We start from the raw sequence: 6,000 nt of genomic DNA, 5'->3' as shown, positions 1-6,000 counted from the left end.
AAGGATCCATGTATGTACTAACTCTTCGAAGACTGGAAAGTGCTAGTACGCAAGGAACATACTAGAATCCTTATTTCTGAACACATGTTCCATTATTGGAATGATATTGCTGCTAATGTTAAAACCCGGGTCCTAAACTTCCTACTGGGGAGAATTTAGCAGTAAAACAAGGGTGATGCTAGGTTTCCGATGCATGGCCAATATCAGTACTCTTGTTTTGTTTTCTAAGAAAACAAAACAAAAACTGTATCAAAATCGATACTTTATTGCCCCTCAATGGCAATTGAGTAATGCGACATACATGCACTACACTAAGGATACGGGTCATGTCACAATAGATCTAAAAACTGGTCGCAGTGACAAACCCGAACAGGAATAAAAAAAAAACATATAAATTACGATACCGAAATCTATAAAATTATTTTCCATTCAAAACTCTTCATCAGTTAGTGCCATTCGACCAAATGTCCATTCGACGAATTGTCCATTCGACTAAATGCCATATACTTCTTCTTCCAAAAAAAATGGGTTTCGACCAAATGTACTTTCGACCAAATGTCATTCGACAAAACGTCATTCGACCAAATGTCATTCGACCAAATGTCCTAAAGCCCACATTTGCGTAGGGTGCCCATTATGCCCCTAATCCCTCTACAGAATACATCAGCTGAAAGAATTTTAAGAACTTACATTGTATTCCAATTTAGTTTGTCCAATAATTTTCCAATCTTAGAATGTTATACCATTGGTTGATCAACTTAACCCCGGATGGAAAGTTTTCAAATTTGACTATTTGAACATTTTTTACAAAATGTAACTGTTTCTTGTAAGAATTTCGTTAACGGAAGTTGAAACATGTCCACTCAGTACATGTGTTAAAAATATAAGTTTGGAATCATATGAATTGTACCTGGAAAAAATAGAGGAAAAATAATCAACCACCCCAGACCACCCCCCCTCCCCCCCACCTCCCTTGATTACGGTATGGACAAAATTCTATGATGAGGCAAGGAATTTTAAAATGGCTGAAATGTGGTTCACAGGTTTATGACTGACCCCAAAGGTACCATCTCCACCAAGATTGAAAACCAAAAGCATAGACTTTGTTCAAGATTACCTATTTTTGAGTAGTCGTGGACTCTAAGATATGTGTTTCAGAAGATGCTAAATGTTTGAGGAGATGCATATGATGTACCTACTGTAATTTGTATGAGTCGACTAATGATGGAAATTGAAAGTGTGGGTTTCTGCAAGTAGTCTTTCAAAAGCATAATTGCTAAATGAAGATAACGAACACGAATGGCCACAGTGGCAATGATATAACACAGGGGCCCTCCCACTGGGAGTAATGTTATGATTGCAATCGATGTAGCATAACTTCCAATCATGTAGTCAAGCACGTGCCTTAATTTAGCTTTTACACGGAAGCACTTTTCTGTCACTGCAATTTAGTACAGCTCGCGGCTATTTGTCTTCCCCTACGGAAAGCTGATGCTTGATGGGAAAATCAAAGTGAAACGTGAACAACCGTGCTTACAAAAAGTGAGGATGTTCATTGTTCGTATCATTTTTTATTGAAACTATGCGGCGCATTGTTCGGAGAATGCATTGAACTGAAAACTGTCGTAGTGTTTACAAATATTTTGACATTTTTCTTACACCTCCATCAATCCGAAGCGCTGAAAGAAAGACATGAATGAAATGGAAAGCCCGTTCAGTAACTCCATTGCCTGCAGAACCTTCTCTGGTTTCCGTTTGTAATCGTTTAATTCAGTTGAAATAGCTCCTTTATTGCTTGCACTAGAAATCCCATCCTTTACCGAATTACCCATAAAACAATTGATGTTCAAATATTTTTCCCATGAAGCTGTTATGTGAGTTGTTTTCATAAGCACATCGTATCGTATCTCTCACCATGTGTAAATCGAGTTTCAAATGTATACGCAGTAGGTACATACATGGTGCCCATTCAGCCTCGCAATATTTTTGCAGCTCTCGCATATGCTGATGATCACCATTTTTCAAAACATGTAGGACGTGCCAAAACTGAAACTAAACTAGTAATGGAGGAACAAAACAAAAAAGTGGTTCAACAATGGCAATGAATTCACGAAGCTCGCATCAACGATTGGAATAAGTTTATAGCATAATTGTATTTGCCTAAAACAGAGCCTTTTATGTTTTTGAAGAATCGTGATGGCAGCTGTAGCATGAACATGGATGAAAAGGGAGTCTGGAATTGGATTAATTTTAATTAAAACGAAGTTTACCACACCACGTAGGTACATGAATTCATTTTATTTTATACGATATAGCAATCACGCCGGTGCGGTTATTCAACAAGAGAGTTGCTTAGTTAAGAATCGTTGAATGCTTATTAATCTCTTAGTTGAAAATCAGGCACTATCCTAGTTATGCCAAGAAGGAAAAAAAGAATTTCTACATACCGTCTCGGTTGGTCTCGAAAAAAATTGTAAAGAAAATTTCCATCGTATCTGCTTATCATTTGGAAATTAACAACTGATAAATAATGCTGCGGAAAAACGGAAATGTCACAAAAGTTCAGCGTCCATTAGGCAGTGGCATATGTTCTCCCAACAGTGGGGAAGGATTAAAAACAGTTATTTTAAAGTGGTGAAAATAAAGTCCACTTCCCAGCTCCCCAGACGATGGATAATGCATTCAAAATTAAAACATTTTAGAAAATGTATTCAAAATATCACGAAATTCATGTAAAGAAGGTACAACTGGTCAAGATCACTTCCTATATATCTAGACCAGATTGGATTGTACTAAAAGATAACTCTAATAAACCTCTACGAAGCATCCCCAGAGCAGTAAGAGATTTTTCCAACAAAGAGTGTAGTCTATAGAAGTAAAATTACTGAATTTTTAAATGATCCCTTAGGCCTTATGTTATTTTCCAGCCATCCTGACATTCTAGACATAATAATGCTTAATCTAAAAATGATATATTCGATAAAAATAAGTGCCTCGTTTCGATAGTACGTACACTAAACGAAGCGATGGTGTACGTATTATAGAGGTATGCCTGTAGTTTTCAAGACTGCGAAAACGTTAATGAAATTGCACGGCTGCATCAAACCTACTCGGTGTCTTCAGAACACTTATTCAGCATAAATCAATAAAATAGTGCACCGAAGACATCAACTCGATTTGATGTAATCGCGCACTTATGCCACAATAGTTCAACTTATTGGACGCAGTGGCTTAATTTCCCCGACAGGGGAGGAAAAAAATCGCGCTTTCATTTGCGTTTTTGCACTTATGAAGACTGCATGCGCAATCCAGTGGTGGACTAAATATGCAATATTTTTTTATGTGTATTAACGAGATTTTTAGCCCTAGGCTAGTTCATCTCGGATATGCAATATTGTGGCAGAATGAATGCAAATAATTTTGTTCTACAATTGGCTTCTATAACGGCGTTGAGATAATTCGATATTCGATATTCAAACTGAGCCGAAATCGAAATTTTCATGAGTTTTAGTGCCCGGGAACCTATTTAAAAATCAAAAGGCGTTGCACCGTGGGGCTTTAGGTGTACTTTCGGGCGTTTCGAAGGATCTCAGTTGCGTTACATGGGTTCTGATGGGGTTTTAGGAGGATTTCGGAGGCATTTCAGACAGCTTCAGAGAATTTTTGGCGAGTTTCAGAGACGTTACTCAGGTGTTACATAGGCATTTTCGGTGGTTTTTTAGGGTCTCAGGTGCGTTACATGGGTTCCGAGGGGGTTTAGGGGGGTTTCGTGGGCATTTCAGAAGCCTTCAGAGGATTTTTGGCGAGTTTCAGAGGTGTTATTCAGGCGTTACGTAGGCGTTTTTTTTGGGTTTCGAAGGCATTTCAGAAAGCTTCAGATGTTTTTTGGCGAGTTTCATAGGTATTACTCAGGCGTTACGTAGGCGTTTTCGGTGGTTTCTGAGGGTGTCAGGTGCGTTACATGGTGTCCGAGGGGGATTCCGAGGGCGTTTTCAGAAGCTTCAGAGGATTTTTGACGGGTTTCAGAGGCATTCTTCTTCTTATTCTTATTATTTTTCTTATTCTTCTTCTTCTTCTTCTTCTTATTCTACTTCTTCTTCTTCTTCTTCTTCTTCTTCTTCTTCTTCTTCTTCTTCTTCTTCTTATTATTCTTATTCTTATTCTACTTCATCTTCTTCTTCTTGGCCTGCCTCGCTTCAACTTAGTGTGTTCTTTCGAGCACTTCCACATTTATTAATTGAAGGGCTTTCTTTGCCTGCCATTGCATGAATTAGTATATTGTGAGGCAAGTACAATGATACACTATCCCAGGGAGTCGGGAAATTTTTCCCGACCGGAACGGGAATCGAACCCGTCGTCTCCGGATTGGCGATCCTTCGCCTTAACCACTAGGCTAACTGGAGACCCTTCAGGCGTTTCGGAGGGTTCATAGGGTCTCAGGGGTGTTACAGGGGGTTTTAAAGGGCCTACAGTTTCTGATCACAGCACTTGACCCTCGAGCAGTCGCGGCTTTGACTACCTGCAGTGACGCCGTGCTCACGCTGTGTACCACATGCGTGCATTTTTCATGGTGCGTGTACTCAGTATACGACGCGACCGCTCCCGGGTTAAGTGAGCTTCAGGGAGATTTAAGCGGCGCTTTAAAGCGTTTCAGGTGGTTTCGGAATAAATTCAAGGCGTTCCAGACAGTTTACCATTGTAGATCCGATGACCTATACTCAAAGAAGCTGTTAGAGATTCTTAAAATTGAACTTACCACTTGACAGCACAAAGTTGCTTGCGGCTTTGTAAGCATGACTTTTATTCAATCATTTAAACACACAAGTTATGCATGTAGATTCGATGATTTATGCTCGAGAAAATTCTTAAGGAACCCTAAAACAGTCCCAAACCTACCCCATCCCCCCTCCTCAGTGCTCCCTCCTCCCTTTGAGCACGCCCTGAACTCCTCTTAACTCCACTTGCAACTTAATTCCCTTAAACCAACCTTATCCCTAATCTAAAACACTTCAACTGCTCTGAACACAATCAGATTCCATTTAGGTAACGTTACCTAAATAGATTTCACCTAAATGGATCCGGCCTAAATGGATGTTTAAGTGTAGTAGCTCAGAAAAAGGTGCTCTTTCATATAAAATAAAAAAAAAGAATACATTTTTCAAAATTTAAAAACCCAATTGCTGGATTCTGGAATTCATTTTGGATAATTTTCACCCAATTTAGGAGTGGTGCAATACCAACTCAGAACCTCGTAAATGTGTAGTGGGTATGAGAGAATCTTTTGCAGCTGTGAATGCACGTTTATGATCAATATGTATTAGATGATTTTTCCACAGACAAACAGACGTATCACTTGGAATAAAGAGCGATTAAAATCATCGACACAAAATAATAATCGCCCAATGCTAATCACGCTGTCTTTCGCAAACCCACTGAGTAGATAGCGGTAGAAACAGCAGCAAAAACAATGCGAGCGTCATGAGCGAGAGATTTGCGAACTACAGAATATTTTAACCCTCTAATACCCAAATTTTTGATTTTGATCTACAGTATGACCCACAAAAAAATGCGACATTCCATTTTTTTGCAGTATTTGATGATTTTTAATGAAATAATCCCAATGAATCAAACTTTTTTGGATTAGGATACAACAAGGAGGTCATTGTCATACAGGATCTCTAAAATTTTTGTCAAAATATTTATTGGTTACGTATATGGGATACCTTATAATTGTTAACAATTTCTAAATAAAATCAAGTTTTCCTATAATTTTCATAGCAAAATGAACTAAGATGAAAACTTTTAAACGCATGGAAACCATGAAGAAATAATACGCCCATGTTTGAAAAATATTTTAAAAATAATTTCAAATGTTTAGGAAACAAAAACTAAAAAAGGTGCTACATATTAAAAACCGTATTTAAGATAAATTAATAAAAAACTTAACACTGTTAGAACATTTTTCAAAACATTTTTTTGTCGATGAAGGCATATATACCT

Source organism: Aedes albopictus, chromosome 3, assembly GCF_035046485.1.
Source record: "Aedes albopictus strain Foshan chromosome 3, AalbF5, whole genome shotgun sequence".
Taxonomy (NCBI): Eukaryota; Metazoa; Arthropoda; class Insecta; order Diptera; family Culicidae; genus Aedes; species Aedes albopictus.
The sequence above is the reverse complement of the archived record's forward strand: the minus strand, read 5'-3'. Positions refer to the sequence as shown.